This window comes from Triturus cristatus, chromosome 7, assembly GCF_964204655.1.
Source record: "Triturus cristatus chromosome 7, aTriCri1.1, whole genome shotgun sequence".
NCBI lineage: Eukaryota > Metazoa > Chordata > Amphibia > Caudata > Salamandridae > Triturus > Triturus cristatus.
In genome coordinates this window covers 866727576-866751493 of record NC_140590.1, presented here as the reverse complement: position 1 = coordinate 866751493, position 23918 = coordinate 866727576, and the positions used below count along the sequence as shown (strand labels likewise).

The window sequence follows — 23918 nt, the reverse complement described above, 5'->3', positions numbered from 1 at the left end:
TCTTTATTCATGACAAGGATAGATGGGGTAAATACATCCTTCTCCTTGCTAATGCAGTTGCCCAAGGAGCACCGGTACCGCTGAGCTGGAGGGGTGCTATCATCATTCCCATATTCAAGAAGGGCGACAGGGGATTGCCTGGGAATTATCGGCCTATCAGTTTGATAGCAACAATACAAAAGGTCGTGGGGAGGATGGTTGTAAACAAACTCATGGAATGGTTGGACGAGCATAATGCATTATCACCCTACCAAGCAGGGTTCCGGAGGGCTACTAGCACGATAGACCAAGTGTTCAGATTTACTATGGTCCAATGGCGGACTGTGGCGCTGGGCGGAGGCAGCTTGTACGCTGCTTTTGTAGACTTGCGGGCTGCCTTTGACCTGGTGCCTAGGTCCAAGTTGTGGTTTGAATTAAGTAGCCTGGGTCTGCCTGATGACTTGTTGACCATGGTCATGCGGTTACATGCGGCTAATTTCGCTAAGATACAGTGGGGTACACAGGGCGAGACTACTGATGATTTCCCTGTGGAACGGGGCGTGCGACAGGGTTGTGCGATGGCCCCGTTGCTTTTTTCTTTTTTCATTAATGGGGTAGTAGCCAGAATGCTGGCTTCGAGTGTGGACGCTCCTTCGTTGGCGGGCATCAAGATTCCGATCCTGATGTTCGCTGACGATACGTTGATCCTGTCCAAGACCCCTAGTGGCCTGCAAAGTGCTCTCTGTATTTTTGACGACTTCTGTAGGGATTATGGTCTAGAAGTAAATGTGGTAAAGACCAAACTTATGTTTTTTAATCCGCATCGCAGTGTCAGACCCAGGTTGTTTTTGAGTCAACGCCCTCTGGATGTAGTTAGAGCCTTTACCTATCTGGGCGTCCATATAACCGATGATCTAAGATGGGCTCAGCATATTGAATTGGCTGCCTTAAAGCATAGGCAAGTGTCTGGAATCCTTGGGCTTGAGCACAGGAAATCACGGTCGAAACCCATTGCACCAGTTTTGAAGGTGTATGAAGCAAAATCTTTGGGGTCTGCACTGTACGGTGCAGAATTGTGGGGATTTGGCAGCCTTAACTCGATACAGATCTCTGAGAATACGTTTTTTAGGTCACTAGTCGGTCTCCCTAAAAGTACACCTCTGATCCCAATGAGATATGATCTGGGGAGGGAGGCAGTAGGGGATTTGGCAAGATTACGCCCGATCTTGTATTGGAGGCGGCTCTGGACCACACCAGAACTCAAGCATTATGCTGAGGGCTTCGCAGCAGTGATCAAGGCCGATGTTTACCACAAGATCCAATGGCTGACCAAACTTAGAGTACTGTTATGTTCGCTTGGGTTAAAGATGCTGTGGGAATCCCCACATGAAGCTGTCTTCCCTAGTAAGCATGCAATCAAGGAATTGTATTCGGCCTACGTGTCCGAACAGGCATGGAGAAAATCTGATGCAGGCTCCATGTCTGGCCGTTTTTTGGAGGTCAAGTCCGTCCCTTTACTAGAATTATTTTGGGACACTATAACCAACCCAAGGGACAGGAAACTTTTCTTCCAACTGAGGATAGGCGCCCTCCCTCTAAGGTCTTTAACCGGGAGGTGGAGGGGGTCTACTGACACTTCCTGTCCCGCTTGTGGAACAACAAAGGAGTCTATTGGGCACTTCTTGTTTTCCTGCAAGGCCTACACTGCCCCCCGGCGCATTTGGTTAGCACCGGCTTGCAGAAACTTAAGCATTTTCAAGGGTTCCGTAGCTATGAGAATCATTTCCTCTAGTTCCTGACTCCAAATGACTGTTGCAACTGCTAAATTCTTGGGTTGGGCATGGTCTATTAGACAAAGCACCATTGCCTAGGAATCTACCGCCTAGATGAATGTTACACTGGGTTTGTGCTAACTTTATTTTATTATATACATCTTTTTTATTCCTTCAAAATGATTGTCTTTTTTAATGATGTATGATATTAACAATTATTGTATGTACTGCTTTTATGAGAAATCCTCGAATAAAGCTTTTCGATTCGCAAGAAGTTGACCCAGCCGTAAGGGGACAATCCTCAGATGATGACCTCTGTCCCGTCCAAGTCCTGCCTCAGTTGGCTGATGTTCAGCCATTCATCAACGGATCTCATGCCTTCCTGAAGTTTGGATCTGGGAATGGCTGGCTCTTTGGTGAGTTTGAGGAGCAGCTGGGTGTTAATGGCATACCAGATGATGATGAGGTTGTGTGTGCATGTGATGGTGGACAGGGGGGTCATGGAGACATTGAAGATCGTCACGCTGAGAGAAGAGCCCTGTGGCATGGGCCAGATGACCCCAGTGTACTACATGTTGGAGGGTGGAGGCAGACTCCCTGGGCCTTGCTGGTGAGCTACTTCCTGAGTGAATCCTGGGCCCTCCTCTGGATACCACTGTTGGAGATGTGTGAGCTGACAGTGTGGTAGCACATGGTGTCGAATGGCGTTGAGAGGACAAGGGTGGTGGCCTCACCATTGGTGAGCAGGGCAAAGTAGTCGTTGGTGTTGGCAATGATGACGGTTGCAGTGGTGTGATTACTGTGTAAAACGGTCTGGTGCCAGTTGGCTGGAGCTGGTTGCATGTAGGAAATTGGTCAGTTGCTAGTTGAGTGTCTTCCTGGTGACATTTGCTGGGTAGGGACTGATGTACCAGGAGATCCTGCGGTACTGCCGTCCGTTGTTTAAGAAGGGCCTGGGGCTCTGCATGCCTCCTGCAGCCATGGAATGTGGCTAACTCAAAGGAGACATTCATGACGCGCAGGACGTGGGCTTCAAAGATGGCGAATGATGTGGTTGAGATGTTGTGTGGGAAGGGGCCTGATGGAGAGCCAGAGTGGATGGTGCACCTGATCCCGGTTGTGTACTTGCTGCTGACGGGAGTCCATGACCTGAGGGGGGTTTGTCCAGCGGAAAATAGTGCTGTCTGCCTCTGTGTGCCAAGGCTGTTGTCCATGGCCATGAGCTTGCAGTGGTACAAAGTAGCAAGGGATGGGATCTGCCTTGCAAGGGTGGGGTGTCTTGGATGGAGATCTGCTGTCAGTTCACTCACAATGCTGATGAGCTCCTTGATGTCGTGTGTTTGGGTGTCTCGGCACTATCTGAAGGATCTCCACTAGTCCCTGCTGATGATATGGTGATGGCTGTGTGTGGTGTTTGCCAGGGCTGTAAGGAATCTGATGTCTCTTTGTGTTGCAAGGTTTGCACAAGAGTCCGGCTATGTCTGTAGGAGTCCAGTAGGTCTGCCTTGTCCCAGGTGCCTTAACTGTTGTTGTGCTTCACAGGAAAGTCCGTCAATGTGGCAAGATTGATGGATCTTATCCAGTGTGTGAGTTTACAGGGTGTGGCGGTGGTGTTGTTTTGAGTGTCCCACACAGCTTGTCTGTGGCGACTTACATCAGGCATCTGTGAGGGATCGGTAGCGGGGTGAGTGGCACTGTGTTGCTTGTTGGAGACGTGGATTCAAATGTTGATGGACCAATGATGGATGGTGGTGTATGTCCCCTCCAGCAAGAAGTTACTGGCCCCCAGCCACATGTAGCCTGTGGAGGTGAGGGCCTGCGTGCAGATGTACGTGTTGATGGCTTAGCGGAATTGTGGATGTAGGCATGCAGATCTGTAGATGAGTGTTACTCCGAGGGTTGCTAGGGAGTTGCTGTGAACCCGGACTTGTGACTCTGAGGGTGTACTTGTCAATAATTACCAATTCAGACCCCGGGAGTGGTGTTGGCGTCCCTGCAGGTGATCTTGGATCCGTCGGAGATGGCAATGAAGACGTCATGTGCTGAGGATGCTTTTGGCCAGGTTACTGTCATGAAGGTGATGTGTGGGGCTGTAGTGTTGAGGAGGTAACAGAGTCCAATGGCGTGCTGGTGGATGGAGTGGGTGTGGAGTAGGAGGCACATAACCTGGTTGGAATGACAAGGTCTGGTAGCCTGGGCAGCGCTGTGTAGGCAGTTGGAGTAGCACACTCAGCATGCAAAGGTGTCGTGTGTGTGCTTAGGGGTTGCCTGATGGCAGGAGGATGATTGTCAGGAGGACATTGCTTGGAGAGTGGGTGCAGCATGAGCCTGTTGTGTGATGTGGGTCATGCAAAGACTAGAGGGTCGTGCACTGTGCATGTTGCAGGCGCAGACGGTCCGGCCTTTGGCACGGCGCTAGGGCTACAGTGGCACACAAAAGCTGCTGCCTGCATTACAAATGGATGGAGGGGGAAGGGCTGAGCATTTCTGAGGCGTGGGGGTTGCAGAATCAGGACACTCGGAGTGGCGGGCCGCAGGTGAGGCAGCAGCAGGCGGAAGGGGTTAGAAATCATGCTAAAATCAACACACAAAGACAAGGAGGTCTGCAAGGCACAGTGCAACAGGTGTATGTCAAGGAAGGAGTGTCAGCTCACTCATGGGTCACTCCCAGAAAGTGTATGATCAATCACCATAAATGACAGCCACTGTGTCAGGCAACAAAATGCGGAGATACACAAAGGAGACACACCATCAGCAGGCATTCACGTCTCGTTGTGGGCAGCAACCTGCACAAATACATACACAACCAGGCACGCCATGCACAATAGAGATCATTAGCCATGAAGCACTGCATGCATGTTGACAAAGTACTCATACACTCATATGCTCAATCTTTGTCAATTCTGCCATAGATGATGCATGCAAACTGGTAAGAGATCTGCAGTGACCTAGATGAGGCACTTTGGATTGTGCTGAACACCTTTATTCCACATACACACACAAAGGGATATGCCTCCATATTAACAGACTCACAGGTTAGTTGACAGAACATGTGGGACATACGCTGGACCCCCCCTTCACAACACGGATGATGTTAATCCCAATGAACTGGCACACAAGGTAAGGGGATGAGCAAAACATATCCTGCTGCACACGGAGAGGCTGCAATTCCCCATAGAGCATGTTGTTGTGATGTCCCCCACTATGTCCACCCGTAGCCTCTGCAATGTTTCAGAGCCAAGGTACACACACATTGAAGCCTTCATCAGACGCCATATTCCACTACAGATGACTGTCAAGAAGGCTGACTATCATGTCATGGGAGTGATGCTACATGTCATATGCTCCATGGTGAGAAGACATGTATGCATGGTACCACAACATGCACAGAAGCAGTCACCACACATTCACAACCTGTATCACCAAAAAAAAGCCTTGCTGCAATACTTACCCAAACTGACATTTCCACATGTCCGTGCATGGAACGCTGATTCAGCACACGTTGCAATCCACATGACGAATAGCAGGAGGACAACGATGACACGACCAGACAACATGTGCCAAATACCTGGGAATGACAGACACACGAGAAGTCACCAAAAAAAGATTCTCAACGCACACATGGAAGTGTACAAAACAGCAACAATGTTGGACACATGTAAATTGCCAATCAAGTCTCTCTGCAAAACAGTGTTGCATGACATCATCACTCGAGTGACACATCAGAACACACATCCAAGTCACTGTGCATTCAGTCAGCTGGACACACACATTGCAACACATGCCCCTCAACGCTACAAGCTTGCACACTCATAGCCAGTGACTCACCATTATGAGAAGAAGTTGCGTATGAGCTGACTCCGGATATCATCCCCCTCCTCATCATCACTAGCCTCGTGACCAAGCCCTTGATCCTCCACGGGTGGATGCTCCTGGTCATATGGATCCAGGATGAGTGGCACTGCCTTCTCAACTGCCATGTTGTGCAGCATGCAGCACACAATGAAGATTTTGCAGACCTTCTCCGGGGCATAAGGGAGGGACCCGCCTGTCTTGTCCAGGCACCGGAATCGGCTCTTCAGGAGTCCAAACGTCCTCTCAATCACTCGCCTGGTCTGGCCGTGTGCATCGTTGTACCGGTGATCTGCAGCTGTTCTTGGGTTGCAGAGAGGTGTCAGCAGCCATGGCATGTTGGGATAGCCAGAGTCCCCTACATGGAAACATCATGTAAATAAGATGGTCACGAGATGCCGTAAGAGACACAGATTCCGCAACACATAGGACAAAAAGACTATACCCACCAACAAGACATGCTCGTTCATTGTGCAGCCGCAGCATCATTTGTGGCACCCTGCTATGCCTCATGATGTAGGCATCGTGTGCTGATCCTGGAAAACTTACACCTACATGGGAAATCAGCATGTTAGCAAGACACACAACAAGGCATTTATCGAGTGGTAATGTTTGCGGTTGCGATAGGCGTGTTCCTGTGCATGTGGTGGTACAAAAGCCACATGTGTACCATCAATGGACCCAATTACATGGGGCATCCCACCCAGGGCATAGAAATCCCCCTTGACATCCCTCAACCCCTCTGGAGTCGCAAATGTGATGAATTCATCAAGGTGCTCCAACATGGCTGCTTAAACATCACGCAGGACACGGCTGAACATAGTCTGGGACATCCCACCCACATCAGCTATGGTCAATTGAAACGTACCTGTTGCAAAAAAATGTAAGGCTGCCATCACCTTCATCTTGGGGTCAGCGCAGTAGGATACCTGTGTTGCGGTTGGAGGTGTGGTGCCAGCCTGTTTGTCAGGTCCTCAATCAACTGTTGAGTGAATCTGTAACGGCGGATGCAGGCACGTTCCATCATGGCACCCAAGTCTGGCATTAGTCTTGGGACAGGTGGTGCCCTGCAAAACATAGTTTTGAGGAATGAAGATTGAGAGTCGGCACACATCATTGTCAATTACCATAGCACATGCTACACTGCTAAAACACATCAGGTAACTATGGAGTCGGGTGTGTGCAATACATCCAGGACACAGATGGCAGCTTGCTGGCACTCCTACAAAATGCATGATACACCTGTTGATTGTCAAGTCAACATGACATGCCCTGAAAACATTTGGGGGCCAGTCTGAGTGAAGAGCCACAGATATCACCGGAGTGACACACAACCACATAGCTGCATTTGAAGGATGTCATCTCATCCAGACAGCTGACTGCACGGCACACGCAAAGGTCACATGGAATGTCAAATGTACATGTCAAACACAGTGCGATGAAGGGGTACACGTGACAACACAAAGACACAGCCATTGAGACAACAAACACATGTATGACTGTAAATATACGATGTCCCATGCACACAGACCCTACAGCCTTGGGAATCCACATGTGGCATGGTGTGTGTAGATGTGTTACTTGCCCATTTCCACACAGACCCCTGTTGGATGCACCAACAGCAGATGCCATTGACGGGACACTGGCATGAAGCTCATGTGAACACATGACACACAGCCGACATAGTCCCAAAGGGGCACGCTGATCGTGACAGGTCAGTTCATAAAGTGTCCCTGTCCCTGGCATCAGGAGACATGTGCGGGTGTTGATGACTGTGCCACCCACTGCTGCTATGCATGACACATTTGGACTACAGACACACATGTGGCACGTGTCAAGGTGATGTGTGCCCCATCGTGCCCCATCACACATGACATGTGTCCACAGGTCAGAACACATCAATTGTGAAGCGAGATGGAAGGACCTGTGCAAGATCACTGGCTAACACACCTGGGGCCTGCACCTGAAAGTATGCAATGACAATTACATGATGGACATCCATGTGCGACTCGTAGCCCTCCATTCCTGGAATGTGTACGGCTGTATCACCATTGTAAGTGTGTGAAATGCGTACCCGTACGTGTAGGCACTGGTAGTACACGTACATGTACAACTGGTGCATACACGTACGTGTACTACCAGTGCCTACATGTATGTGTACTACCAGTGCCTACACATATGTGTACAACTGGTGCATACACATACGTGTACACGTACGTGTAGGCACTGGGAGTACACGTACGTGTAGGCACTGGTAGTACACGTACGTGTACGCACCAGTTGTACACGTACGTGTAGGTACTGGTAGTACACGTACATGTACAACTGGTGCATACACGTACGTGTACTACCAGTGCCTACACGTACGAGTACAACTAGTGCGTACATGTACGTGTACACGTACGTGTAGGCACTGGTAGTACACGTACGTGTACAACTGGTGCGTACACGTACGTGTACTACCAGTGCCTACACGTATGAGTACAACTGGTGCATACACGTTTGTGTACACGTACGTGTAGGCACTGGGAGTACACGTACATGTAGGCACTGGTAGTACACGTACGTCTACACGTGCGTGTACTACCAGTGCCTACACGTATGAGTACAACTGGTGCGTACACGTACGAGTACAACTGGTGCGTACATGTACGTGTACACGCACGTGTAGGCACTGGTAGTACACGTACGTGTACAACTGGTGCATACACGTACGTGTACTACCAGTGCCTACATGTATGTGTACTACCAGTGCCTACACGTATGTGTACAACTGGTGCATACACGTACGTGTACACGTACGTGTAGGCACTGGGAGTACACGTACGTGTAGGCACTGGTAGTACACGTACGTGTACAACTGGTGCATACACGTACGTGTACTACCAGTGCCTACAAGTATGTGTACTACCAGTGCCTACACGTATGTGTACAACTGGTGCATACACGTACGTGTACACGTGCGTGTAGGCACTGGGAGTACACGTACGTGTAGGCACTGGTAGTACACGTACGTGTACGCACCAGTTGTACACGTACGTGTAGGCACTGGTAGTACACGTACATGTACAACTGGTGCATACACGTACGTGTACTACCAGTGCCTACACGTACGAGTACAACTAGTGCGTACATGTACGTGTACACGTACGTGTAGGCACTGGTAGTACACGTACGTGTACAACTGGTGCGTACTCGTACGTGTACTACCAGTGCCTACACGTATGAGTACAACTGGTGCATACACGTTTGTGTACACGTACGTGTAGGCACTGGGAGTACACGTACATGTAGGCACTGGTAGTACACGTACGTCTACACGTACGTGTACTACCAGTGCATACACGTATGAGTACAACTGGTGCGTACACGTACGAGTACAACTGGTGCGTACATGTACGTGTACACGCACGTGTAGGCACTGGTAGTACACGTACGTGTACAACTGGTACGTACACGTACGTGTACTACCAGTGCCTACATGTACGAGTACAACTGGTGCATACACGTTTGTGTACACGTACGTGTAGGCACTGGGAGTACACATACATGTAGGCACTGGTAGTACACGTACGTCTACACGTACGTGTACTACCAGTGCCTACACGTATTAGTACAACTGGTGCGTACACGTACGAGTACAACTGGTGTGTACACGTACGTGTACACGTACGTGTAGGCACTGGGAGTACACGTACATGTACTACCAGTGCCTACACGTACGTGTACTACCAGTGCCTACACATACGAGTACAACTGGTGCATACACGTACGTGTACACGTACGTGTAGGCACTGGGAGTACACATACGTGTAGGCACTGGTAGTACACATACGTGTAGGCACTGGTAGTACATGTACGTGTACGCACCAGTTGTACACATACGTGTACAACTGGTGCGTACACATACGTGTACTACCAGTGCCTACACGTACGTGTACTACCAGTGCCTACACGTACGAGTACAACTGGTGCGTACATGTACGAGTACAACTGGTGCGTACAGGTACGTGTACACGTACGTGTACGCACCAGTTGTACACATATGTGTACAACCGGTGCGTACACGTATGTGTACTACCAGTGCCTACATGTACGTGTACTACCAGTGCCTACACGTATGAGTACAACTGGTGCGTACACGTACGTGTAGGCACTGGGAGTACACATACGTGTACGCACCAGTTGTACACGTACGTGTACTAACAGTGCCTACACGTACCTGTACACGTACGTGTACGCACCAGTTGTACTCGTACGTGTAGGCACTGGGAGTACACATACGTGTACTACCAGTGCCTACACGTACGTGTGAAACGCACTGTGCAACTGGTGCCATAGGGGTACGTGTGAAACGCACCGTACCTGTGTGTGCCTTTCAAATTTACATAGGGGACACATAAGGGACAGGTATTAGGCCCTAAATGCATGCAGGTTGCCATGGATACCGAGTTTTCTCTTCAAATTTTTTCAGCAGGTGTCCTGGAAAAGTCAGTTGGCCACAAAATACAATGTTGCAAAGTGGTTGTTGACTTGACATGATGCTCTAAATTTGAACGATGCAAATGCTGTCACTGGTGTATGCTTAAAGGGATTGGAGTAAACGTAAGATGCGAATGATTCAGACCAATCACTATGTACTCCTCAAAATGAATGCCCCTCAGCAAGACAGATATAAGGCAGCCAGAAGCCATGAGAGGGCACTTGCCTGCACCACTTTCCTGTCGACAACATTGCTGCTGTCTCTGCTTCCCTGGACCATGTCTCGTGCTGTGGAGAGGGCCTAGCCATTCACCCTGGAGGAGAATCAGGCCCTGCTGGACGTCCTCCTCCCACAGTACACCAGCCTGTACGGGAGACCAGGGGAGCAGGTGAGTTCTGAGTCCACTACCTTTGCCTATGCACCTGTTGTGTGACAGTCAATATTGTGTCCAGGTGGTACTGACATGCAATGTTGTTCAGAGTGTGTCCCGGGGGGGGACATGCTTATGTCACTCATGCAGTGCATCATGTAGCTCCTGTGTGCACTTCTCACTTGCACGGTGCTTACAGTGACTTTCACTGCATAGTGCCGGAGACATTCAGCCTGGCTAATCCTTGGGGGCTTTTTTTCATGTTGTCCTGAGGTGATTCAGTGTTCCCCCCGGTGAGACAGGTGACTGTACCCACAGATGTGTATGAGTTGGGTGGACCTGTGGTGAGAGTGTCCAAATGACGTGTACGACCTCATGGACATTGACGTGTGTGAATGTTCCTTGTCATGTGGGTGAGTGTCTATGTGAAGTGTTGCACCACAGCTGCATGTTGAAGGCTACTGATCTAACCATCTGATGTGACAAATGAGCTGTGCTTTGTGTCTGACTTGCAGAGCTGGCACGACACCTGTGACTCCCCCCTGGCAAATGGCACATGTGCAGAGTGAGGGTTGTATACGCTGTAGTCAATGACAGGCCAGTGATCAGTGGCTGGGTGTGTCTGTCTAGTCTGCGCAGGGTGCGTCGGTGGAGTGGGACATGTGACTGCATGGCACGTGCTGCCCATCAGCCTGCTGTTGCATGTGCTACACAGTGTGTGGCATGTTCATTGAGTGTTTTGCACCCCTCATGCCACCTGTAGACTTTCAATGCCATGTACTGCATTGGCGCTTGCACACAGGCCACTTGCATGTTGTTAATGAGGCTATTCCTGTCAGCATCCTATGCCCCGTTCAACATTTCAAAGATGTTCTGATGTGTGTTTCTGGGACATGGAGCAGGTGTATTGATGTTGTGTCACTTTGTCATCCTGACAGGTAACTGCCTACGAGAAGGGGGTCATCTGGACCAACGTCGTCAGGGCCGTGAGGACTGCGGGGGGGGGCATGATCTGCAGCTGGCCCAGGTCCGCAAGAGGTGGCAGGACATCCGGTGCTGGACCCAGCGGATCGCACAGGTCCAGCTCAAGCTCCCTCCACCTCGCCGCCACGGCGGGCGCCGACACCTGACCCACCACATGAAACGTGTTCTGGCAGTGGTCTTCCCTGACCTCAATAGGCAGTTAGAGGAGGGACTGCAGCAAGGAGGGGGTAAGTACATGGGGCCCGATTCACAGAACTAACTTAAGACAAAATCCTAAACTTACTACCATTTTCGTATTCACAGAAGGCACTTACTCATTTTGGTATTCACAGAAGACACTTACTCACTTCGGTATTCACAGAAGTTAAGAGTCCTAACTTTAGGACTCCTAAATGCCTTCTGTGAATACCGAAAGTCTTAAAATTAGGATTTTTTGTACCGGGTGTGAGTGTTTGATTGGTTCTGATGCTCCGTCCATCACCACCCCCTTTTGTACAGCTTTGTTCGCCATAAGTTGGCAGGGTATGCTCAGACGTGTGTCCCTTGCTCACTTTGCCACTGGATTCAAGCAAGCCGGGCTGAAGACGGCTGAAATGCCAGAAACCGGTCCTAGGAAGCTTGTTTCCGGTCCAGGGAAGGCATGGCTTGGCAGTTTGGGCTTGACTGTTCCCATGAGGCACAGGGTCAGACTGATTTGCATATGGCCATGTCTGAACTGGGGTGGCAGAGTGGGCTAAAGAACGGTGATGGATCAAACCCAGATCTGTTGACTGGGTGTGAGTATTTGATTGGTTCTGATGCTCTGTCCATCACCACCCCCTTTTGTACCGCTTTGTTCGCCATAAGTTGGCAGGGTATGCTCAGACGTGAGTCCCTTGCTCACTTTTCCACTGGATTCAAGCAAGCCTGGCTGAAGCCGGCTGAAATGCCAGAAACCGGTCCTAGGAAGCTTGTTTCCGGTCCAGGCAAGGCATGGCTTGGCAGTTCGGGCTGGACTGTTCCCATGTGGCACAGGGTCAGACTGATTTGCATATGGCCATGTCTGAACTGGGGTGGCAGAGTGGGCTAAAGAACGGTGATGGATCAAACCCAGATCTGTTGACTGGGTGTGATTGTTTGATTGGTTCTGATGCTCCGTCCATCACCACCCCCTTTTATTCCAGATGACAGGCAGTAGGTCATATGTGTAGCCAACTGTGTAATAAGGTGACGGATGGCCTGGTGACAACTGACATGATTCAAGTTGTTACTCTTCATGATTTGTACCTTGGCACTCACAGCACTTGTCAACAGTTGTTCATGTTTCACATGTGGAAATTAGTTGATTTGTGTTAAGTACACTAGTGTGCCTGCATGCAATATGTCGCACAAGGCAGTGCACACAAAAGTACATTGACACTGTCATGGAATGAGCTGGCACATTTTCAATGAAGCCACTGTTATAAATAAATGTTGTCACAGATTCTACATATACATGTGCCCACGGTGGTCTTGATTTTGTGAGACTCATTAGTTGTCGGTGATACAAACTAACGAGTGTCAAGACGTCCAGACCTCCGTGGGCCCATGTATATGTACTTTCTGCAACACAATGTATTTCTAACAGTGGCTCCTCCGAAAAGGTGCCAGCTTCTTCAATGACAGTGTCAATGTACTTTTGTGTGCACTGCCTTGTGCAACATCTTGCATGCAGGCACATCAGTGTTATTTTAGCAAAATGGCCAATTGGCACATCCCAAACATGTAGATTGGTTGAAGGTGTGTGAGTCCCAAGGTACCAACATTTGTTCGTTTTGTGTTCCAAGGGACTTACAGGTCTCTGAGTGTGGTGACACCTTGAGTATTGAGGTGTGTTAGTTAACCTTGAGTGCACCACTCCTGTTTCTTTCAGGGTAAACAAGAGGTGTTATGACTTCATTGTATTGCTGTGCTCACCGGTTCACAGACACTAGCTTCTCAGTGTATTGCTCATTCAAGTTGTGGCCTTTTGTGTATTTAGTTTCCTGGTGTCAAAGTGGCATGGTGGGTCTACCAACTGGGCAGTACAGGGCTTACATATGTGCGGAGTAATCCAGCTGTTACTCATGATGCATTGCCTGATATGCACTGTGACCTATTGTTCTTGTGCTCATGTGTCAGATGTATACAGGTGACTGATGCTTTCTGGTTTCTTCTCCTTGCCCACAGCATCATCATCCACACGCGAGGGAGACACCGGCATGGACCTTGAGGAGGGACACAGCGACAGTGCCACCAGTGCTGTGGAGTCAGCAGGAGACAGTGGCACGGAGGGCGAGGGGAGTCAGTCGGAGGACCTGTCCCGAGGCGAGAGCATGTACTACACCGACGGGTCCCAGGCTGACATCCTTGAGGAGGCGGAGGATGCAACAACATCTGGCAGCATCCCACCATCTGTACTCGCCTCCTCCATTACCATCTCCGCCCTCCCAGTTGCTCCCGTCCCTTCTGTCCGTGCACGGTCCCACCGTGTCTCCTTCAGACCAGGCACCGCAGCCCCTGCCCCTGTCACCCCTGCTGCCCTCAGTGAAGAGTCTGTGGACACACTGCACCAGTTGCAGGTTGGTCAGGCATCGATGCTGCATGTCCTCCATGAACACACTAGACTGCTCACACAGTTGGTGTCGTTCATGGAGGACATGTCATCAACGATGAATGAGCAACGCAGGTTTCTGCGGTCCATGGACTCTTCACTGATGGAAGCAGTGTCTCTCCCGCGGTGCTCCGTCCCCCCCCCCCAACCCCGGACCCATCCACACTGCCCTCTCCCATGCCTGTCCAAAGCACACACAGACAGTTACAGGCACACACCACAACAGACACATCCAGCACACCCCCAACTAAGGCACAGCGCACACCTCCTGGCACACACACTGAGGGGGATGTAGTCACACCCACAGGGTCTGGGGGCAAACGGCAGACACGCAGCCACAGTCAGAGTCCGCAGTCCTCACGGCCCACTTCCTCCAAATCCACTCCCCTTAGCTCCCCTGCCAAGACATCACCCAAAGTGACCGACAGGGCTAGTCAGTCCCTCAGCCCCACTGTGATACCACCCCGCAAGCAGTTGAGGAAGTCTCCGGCCAGGGGAGTTGAGTCCCCCCTCATGTCCACCACCTCCCTCGAGAGCGCTGCACCCCATCCCTCGGACACCCCCCCCTCCATTGGCCCTGGTGTTCGTTCCGGTGCAGGGGTTCCTCTGGATACCCTGGCTGCAGTGTGCAGCGAGCTGCTCACCACCACCTTTGGTGCTGCACCACCCCCTGTGGTGGATATGTCCAGCCCTGCACCCACCACACCTACCCAACCCACTCCTGTCCCTGCGGTGCCTGGTACTCCCACTGATGATGCCCCCCCCTGGTCGACAACCCTTGAGGTGACTTTGTGCAGGCAAGGTAGGGGTGGACACACTCGCATATGTCCACCCTTGGACTCGAACTATGGACTGGCCATTGGCCTTTGTAAATAGTGTTTTATAACAAGTTCTTTTTTTTGTGTGCTGAATAAAGCCTTTTCTTTTAGTTTCCACACTATTGCATTTCAGGTACTTGATGTTGGTGATGAGGCCCATGAAGTTGGTGTTCTGGTAATGTGTTAGGGTTCTGAGAAATGTTTTAGTATGATGGTCATGAGGTGGACCATGGTATCTGTGTGCCATCTCAATGTCTGTGAAAATATTAATTGGTAGTGTGTGTTCCTTTGAATTGTGAGACATTGTCCCAGGAAGTGTTCCTTCCTCTGTGGCACCTGACATGTTCCCTGCAAACAGTTGCACAATTGTTGTGCTGACCTATGTCAACATATCCTTTGTTGGTGACGGATCCCTTCAACAATGGCCATGCCTGCTCACCGGTGTCTCCTGCTGACTCGTCTGTGCCATCCTTGCCAGTCACTGTACTTGTGTTTTGTGTATGTAGGAATGGCATCAGGGACCAATTGGCCCTATTCAGCACTATGCATGTGTGCAGGCGCGGATCGTCCATTGGGGCATTGGGGCGTAGCCCCCCCGCCCCGCGCACCCGCCCGCAGCTCCCTCGGTGTCTCTGAACTTAGTTTACTTAAGTTCAGAGACGCCGAGGGTGGGGAGAACTAACTGACAATGCATGTCAGTCAGCATGACGTCGGACCGTGGGCGGTCCGGCGTTATGTTGACTGACATGCATTGTCACAAGCCAGGAAAAGGCAGCACAAGTGCGCATGAGTGGGCATGGAGATTAATTTTTAGTCCGTGCCCAGTCATGCGTACTTGTGTTTTTACTGCCTTGCGCATGCCCATTAGGAGCCCCTCCGGTCTCCTAATGGGCAGGCGGCGGGCGTAGCGTAAGCTGTGCCCTCAGCCAATCCTGGCGCTGCTGGCAGTGCCAGGATTGGCTGAGAGGGGTTGGCAGGCCCCTCCAGTACTGTTAGTGAAGGCGCCCAGGTGATCAGAGGTCTGAGAGGTGGCGTGGACCCGTGGACCGGCTGTGAGGTAAGTTTTTTAAAAAAATATTTCATTCCCCGTGCGCCCCCCCCCCCCCGCGAGCCGCGACTGAGAGGGTCAAGTTGGAAGCAATGGGACTTGTGTCCATTTCAGGGCATATTCACTAAGGGGCATAATTACCATTCATATGCGTCGCCCTGGCGCCACGCAAGGGAATCTCAACTGTACGTAACTGGCCCGTTATCAGTTTCCGATTGGACGTTTTCCTTATTAAAAATAGTTCCTTGCAAAATATGTGCCAGTCTGGGGAATGAATCCCATCATCCCTGTTTTGAGATACTATGTTGAACGGCTGTTTTTGTATTGCAAGTCCCCCTTTGTTATACTTTGCATTTCAATGTTGCCTCGGTAGATGTTAATTATTTTAAAAAACAGCAATCTCCGAAGGGCACAGAGTAGGTGGAGGCTTCACAGTGGGCATTAGACAGAGGGCCCGGAATAGAATGTTCTAGGAATGGTATAGGAATATACAGGCACATGCATCAACCACAAAACCGGTCGCAAACGGGCAGATTCTCAGAATCTGCCCATTTGCGACCGGTATTTTTGCATTTGGGATGCATCATCCCAAATGCAAAAAGCGCAATTTAAGGAATCTCAAAATAGCGATTCCTTAAATAGCGATTGCATTTAAGGAATCTCTAATTGAGATTCCTTAAATGCAATGCATTAAAGTTTAAAAAATAGCGATTTCGCTATTAGCGGGAGCAAATTACAATGAAGCTGGACTTCATGGTAATTTGCTAAAACTTAGAAAAATGCACTTATTTGCATTCTTCTAAGTTTCATGTTGCGCACACACATGCCCTTAAAGCATGTGTGTATGCAACATGTGTGCAGAGTTCAAATACATGGGTGCAATAGGGTGTCATTTTGACACCCTTGCACCCTAGAAATTGCGGGAGCAATTTGCGAGTACCTACTGGTACTCGCAAATTGCTCCCGCAATCTCCAATGCATTCCTATGGGCCTGGAGGCCCATAGGAATGAATGGGAAGCCATTCATTAATTGCGACTCGCAATTTGTGAATCGCAATTAATGAATGTTAAGGAATCGCTATTTTAATAGCGATTCCTACATGCATAGGCTTTTGCGAGTCCTTAATTGCGATTCCTTAATATTCGCAATTAAGGACTCGCAAAAGCTTTCCTTGATGCATGTGCCTGATAATGTGCTCTAATCATTTGCAAGTAAATAGCCAGGTAAAACACAAGAGAGACTGCATAAACAGATAGATAAAGAGCCCCATGTGATCAGATAGAGCCGGAACGTGGGAGTCAGTTCATGAATAAAATGGAGGCAGGTTTGTGTAGACACAATCAGTACAGAGAGGTTCAACCGAGATTCACAGAGCCGAAAGAGAGAGGGCACGGTAAGTGATCAAAGAGGGAGTTAGGAAGAGAGAGGGGAGAGGATAATGGGAGGGAGCGAGAGAGAGAACAATAACGAGTGAGCGACCGAGAATGACAGAGCGAGTGAAATGTAAACAAGTAAATAGAGAAAGGAGAGGTAAAGAGAAGAGAGAGCGAACAATGTAGATAGATAGATAGACGGGGACAAGAAAGATGAGTAGAAGGAGCGACGGAAAGGCATAGGCCAACAGGAAGACATAGATAGACTTAGTTGGGGTGAGGTACCCATATTAAGAGATGAATTCATGCCATGCAGTGCCGCTTGCTTTCCTGTTCTTTGCGTGCATGTTTTTCACACTGCAAAATCTCCACCTGTTCTCACGTAGAAAGAGAACAGAAAAGGTTCATTGTTTTTATATCGGTTGCTTTTTGCAAAGTGGTGCTCCTCTGTTCAGTTCCTCCACCAATGAGTGTGCAGTGAAACATGTTATGAAATGGGCCCAGTGATCACCGTTAGACCCCCTCCCAGCTCAGATTTCTTTTATCGCTGCCTGGCGTTCCTCTTTCAAAAGCAATGTCTTCCCAAGGTCACCCTGGCTCTCAAGAAGCATCGAGCCTGCAAACGGGACACTGTTGTGAGCCTGGCAGGTGTCTGCTATACCATGTATGCGAAATGTGTGTCTGGAATGTTATTTGTATGTGCCATGCCTGTTCCTCGTAAGAGATTAGAATGTATCGAACTTGTAGTCAGGCAGTGTTTAGTTTGCATGTTTCTAGGGGAAGTTTGATGCCTTACAGAGGCTACTGATACTTGTACGTGGATATGTGTAAACTTTGAGCCTAATCTGCACGGTGCCTTACCAAAACTCCTGTGACTTAGGTTAGTCACTCATTTGAAACAGTAATGTGCGCTTCGTTGCCCCTCATTTGTAGTGGACACACTGGGTAGTCACCTCTGAATCCAGGTACGCCCAGGTGAGTAGAAAATGATGAGATGAGAAGAAAGGGGGAGTGATGGATCGATAGTGGGCGAAGGAGTAGTAGAAGAAACGTGAAAGGGAGGGAGAACTGATAGGGAAGAAGCCATGACCCCGATGGATGAAGTGCACGTAGGGAGAGTCAGCTGTAAATTGATTACGTACGCCTGCTTTTCTTTCCTTCAAGTTATTTGTTTTTTTACGTTTTCAGTTTTAAATGCCCTGATCATCTGTACAGTTGTGTTAAGGTGCCTTGGCACTGGTGAATGCACCCTGCCTCTTTGCCCTCTCTAGTGCAGGCGCTGGGCATCTGTCTGCTTGGGGTGGCATGGACAAGGGGTAGTGGCACAAAGCTCAACCAAGCTCAGTGCTGACTCTTTACTGGGTTTAAATAGCTTCACAGCACCTCTGTGCAAGAGGCCACTAAATAGATAACACTGCACTACACTGCAATGTAGCACACAGCAGCAGTGGTTCGCTAATACATTTGTACAGCACGTTCTTGGTGCTCTGAAGTGCTTAACTGCCTAATGAAGAAAGACCAGACCATGTGTGTTCTGAAGGTTAATAAGTGGCTTGAAAGAGACAGCTTTTGAGCACTTTATAGAACTTGAGGTGATCTTTTTGCCCTTACGCAAGAGACAGCCTATTCCAGTCCTTCAAGGGCAGCACTGAGACGGTCTGGCCACGTCGACTTACGTTTTTTAAAGTACAGACTCCACAAAGGAACGATTTTGAGAGTTCAAGGATCTTTGTAACCACCTGAACATGTCACTCATAAATATGGGATCTTTATAAAGCCTGATTGGTTTCAGATCACTCACTATTTCACCAGTCTCTTGACGGGGAGTCCTTGAAGGGTCGCCAGTGCTGGGGATACGTGGCTGCCCCCTCCAGTGCATAAGAACCTGAGCCGCTGCATGCTGTAATTTCTGGAGCCTTAACAGCAAGCCTTCAGGGAAGTCGAGAAATACCCTGTAAGCATGATCCCACCCAAATATATCCACCACGGTGAATTCCTGCACCCTATGCTGGAAAGAGAGACACAGCACCCTATGCACCCTATTGTCATTTGTATGATAAAATGATGAGCTACATTCCCTAAGCGCTAGTGTCCAAGTAAATTCATCACCCTGTCAATCATGGTATTGTACATGTTAGCTTGTGGTTCTGTCCAATAAGATTAAGAATAGTTGTGCTACTGCTCGAACAGTAAATTGTTGTTCATTTTAGTTCCATATTCCCAGAGCATTCTCATTGTGTGTCAAACTTCTATAAGGTTTCTTAACTCCCACAACTCTAAACAGTAGTACTGACTGAGCTGTTCTTCACACTTTCTGGTTTGCTTGAAAATGCACCATTTGCCCACTCTATTTTCAAAATGTTCTCGTGGGGAGAACTCCCTGTAGGTGGTTCTGGCTCGCTCGCTCGCCGCAGTGAAGTACAACAATTGTTTTACGCCCCACCACTTTCAAATGTCACCAGCCGCCACTGCATGTGTGTAATCACAGCCTAACACGCAAATGGCACGTGTAATGCAGGGTATTTGGGCACCTGACTCACAATTGTGGGCATTGTATCTAGTCGCAGTGAACCCTATTCCTTACATGAGAGACATCATCTGGGTGGCTGGACCAGCACCTGGACATTCCTATCACTCCTGTGATGTGCGTGACAGTGTTTGTTCCCCTTGGCTAACTTATTTTAGTATGCATTTCCATGACTATACAGTTTGTTGGCATTAAATCCGGGTGTGTATTGTGGTGCATCCGCCATGGGTGGGTATACATGTGTTGTATGTCTTCACACCCACATGTGGTGTGTCATGCAGTGTGTGAATGACATCCATCCTCCTGGGAGTGGGGCACTGCTGGGAGTGATAGGCACCCACCCCTCATATGTCTGGGCACTGCTGGTTGTCCTCTGCACCCACCCCTCATATGTCTGGGCACTGCTGGTTGTCCTCTGCACCCAACCCTCATATGTCTGGGCACTGCTGGGAGTCCTCTGCACCCACCCCTCATATGTTTGGGCACTGCTGGTAGTCCTCTGCACCCACCCCTCATATGTCTGGGCACTGCTGGGAGTCCTCTGCACCCACCCCTCATATGTCTGGGCACTGCTGGGAGTCCTCTGCACCCACCCCTCATATGTCTGGACACTGCTGGTAGTGATAGGCACCCACCCCTCATATGTCTGGACACTGCTGGTAGTGATATACACCCACCCCTCATATGTCTGGGCACTGCTGGTTGTCCTCTGCACCCACCCCTCATATGTCTGGGCACTGCTGGTTGTCCTCTGCACCCACCCCTCATATGTCTGGGCACTGCTGGTAGTCCCCTGCACCCACCCCTCATATGTCTGGGCACTGCTGGTATTCCTCTGCACCCACCCCTCATATGTCTGGGCACTGCTGGGAGTCCTCTGCACCCACCCCTCATAAGGCTGTGCACTGCTGGTAGTGATATGCACCCACCCCTCATATGTCTGGGCACTGCTGGGAGTCCTCTGCACCCACCCCTCATATGTCTGGACACTGCTGGTAGTGATATACACCCATCCCTCATATGTCTGGGCACTGCTGGTTGTCCTCTGCACCCACCCCTCATATGTCTGGGCACTGCTGGGAGTCCTCTGCACCCACCCCTCATATGTCTGGGCACTGTTGGTAGTCCTCTGCACCCACCCCTCATATGTCTAGGCACTGCTGGTTTCCTCTGCACCCACCCCTCATATGTCTGGGCACTGCTGGGAGTCCTCTGCACCCACCCCTCATATGTCTGGACACTGCTGGTAGTGATATACATCCACCCCTCATATGTCTGGGCACTGCTGGTTGTCCTCTGCACCCACCCCTCATATGTCTGGGCACTGCTGGGAGTCCTCTGCACCCACTCCTCATATGTCTGGGCACTGCTGGGAGTCCTCTGCACCCACCCCTCATATGTCTGGACACGACTGGTAGTGATATGCACCCACCCCTCATATGTCTGGGCACTGCTGGTTGTCCTCTGCACCCACCCCTCATATGTCTGGGCACTGCTGGGATTCCTCTGCACCAACCCCTCATATGTCTGGGCACTGCTGGTAGTGATATGCACCCACCCCTCATATGTCTGGGCACTGCTGGGAGTCCTCTGCACCCACCCCTCATATGTCTGGACACTGCTGGTAGTGATATGCACCCACCCCTCATATGTCTGGGCACTGCTGGTTGTCCTCTGCACCCACCCCTCATATGTCTGGGCACTGCTGGGAGTCCTCTGCACCCACCCCTCATATGTCTGGGCACTGCTGGTAGTGATATGCACCCACCCCTCATATGTCTGGACACTGCTGGTAGTGATATACACCCACCCCTCATATGTCTGGGCACTGCTGGTTGTCCTCTGCACCCACCCCTCATATGACTGGGCACTGCTGGGAGTGATATGCACCCACCCCTCATATGTCTGGGCACTGCTGGTAGTTCTCTGCACCCACCCCTCATATGTCTGGGCACTGCTGGGAGTCCTCTGCACCCACCCCTCATATGTCTGGACACTGCTGGTAGTGATGTACACCCACCCCTCATATGTCTGGGCACTGCTGGGAGTCCTCTGCACCCACCCCTCATATGTCTGGACACTGCTGGTAGTGATGTACACCCACCCCTCATATGTCTGGGCACTGCTGGTTGTGCTCTGCACCCACCCCTCATATGTCTGGGCACTGCTGGGAGTCCTCTGCACCCACCCCTCATATGCCTGGACACTGCTGGTAGTGATATACACCCACCCCTCATATGTCTGGGCACTGCTGGTTGTCCTCTGCACCCACCCCTCATATGTCTGGGCACTGCTGGGAGTCCTCTGCACCCACCCCTCATATGCCTGGGCACTGCTGGTAGTGATATGCACCCACCCCTTATATGTCTGGGCACTGCTGGGAGTCCTCTGCACCCACCCCTCATATGTCTGGGCACGACTGGCAGTGATATGCACCCACCCCTCATATGTCTGGGCACTGCTGGGAGTCCTCTGCACCCACCCCTCATATGTCTGGGCACTGCTGGGAGGCCTCTGCACCCACCCCTCATATGTCTGGGCACTGCTGGGAGGCCTCTGCACCCACCCTCGCACCCCCTTGGAGCTTTACACTGCTGGCCAGGACCTACACACACACCAATTTGTAGGTAACATGCTGGGCCAGTCCTCTATGCCCACATTCCTGGCGTGTGTACGCCTCGTATCCAAATTTTCCTGCTGCCGTAACGGGGTACGTGTGGTACGGACCGTACCCACGCATGTATGCGTGGGTACAGTCCGTACTTGACTAATCATGGGGCCGTAGGGGTACGCACCGTACCCACGCATTCATGCGTGGGTACGGTCCGTACCTGAGGACTCATGGGGCCGTAGGGGTACGCACCGTACCCACGTATTCATGCGTGGGTACGGTCCCTACCACTATTGGCATGGTGCCATAGGGGTACATATGGTACGCACCGTACCCATGCAATCATGCGTGGGTACGGTCCATACCACTGTTGTCATGGCGCCGTAGGGGTACGTGTGGTACGCACCGTACCCACGCATGTTGTTCTCACCTTCTGCGGCGTGTGCGTCGGGTGCGGTGCACCAGGTCGTAGGCCAAGAGGACCGGGATGACACGTACGATGGGGTTCATGGCTGTACGTCACGTACCGGGGCTCCGTGGTGTTGCCGTTCGCGTCGGACTCTGCTTTTCCGGCTGTGTTTGGCTCCCGTAAACAAAGAGCCGTATGGAGTGACGTCGGTACGAATCGTACTTGCTGGGCCGGAAAACGCTGTTGAAATTTGTACAGACGTCGCGTACAAGCATTTCCGGATCGGAATCGTGGGTAGTTTTTTGGCTGTACGGTCTTTTGCACGATTCGTACAGAAAAAGGCTTTCGGTACGAATCGTACTTCCTAAGTTGTGAAATGAGTTTACCTGGTACAAGTCGTACGGAGAAAACGCTCCGTACGACTATTCGTAGGGCCTTTTTACAGGATCGGAATCGACCCCCTAATGTAATTTAATGTGTTAAAATTAATATTAATTTATTTAATGTATATTATTTTATTTTATATATATATTATATATTTTTTACATCTATATTTTTTACATTGCTATTTTTGATTCAATATTTTTTTACTTACCTGTGTAGGTATGGGAGTCGATATTTTTTTAGTCATTTTGTTTTCGATATTTTGAACATCGATATTTTTAACATCGATATTCTATCAGTGAACTCCTTTTTGAGAACAGGCACCCAAGAAAAAAACTTGAGAGATCTTTAAAGAGTCCAGCCCTTAACACACGCTTGGAGACAAACATTCCTGTGCAGGCTCAGAGAGATGTAGCAGTGACACTCACAGGTCAGAGACGTTTTAAGGCATGGGCAAGTGGGCTCTGGCCCATGGCCCCCGTATTTCAGGGGTGCCCTTATAGATTTGTCTCTATTCGCCACACAGTCCTGCCCTGATGACCATGAATGATTTTTGAAACATAGATCATTTTAAATACAATTTCCTTTATTTTTAATAAGGTAATGTGTAGGAGTCTATTACAGGCATTATGCAGAGAAATGTTGTGTTTATTTTTTTCAACATCATGCAACACCCATAAAAAAGTTCTTTTGAGA

General features: G+C 50.0%; 1 protein-coding gene across 1 annotated transcript in view; it reads right to left on the bottom strand.

Annotated features, from left to right (window-relative positions):
• Positions 1 to 23918, bottom strand: part of LOC146810779 (uncharacterized) — a 176759-nt gene that overhangs the window by 80480 nt on the left and 72361 nt on the right. The window lies entirely within an intron of this gene.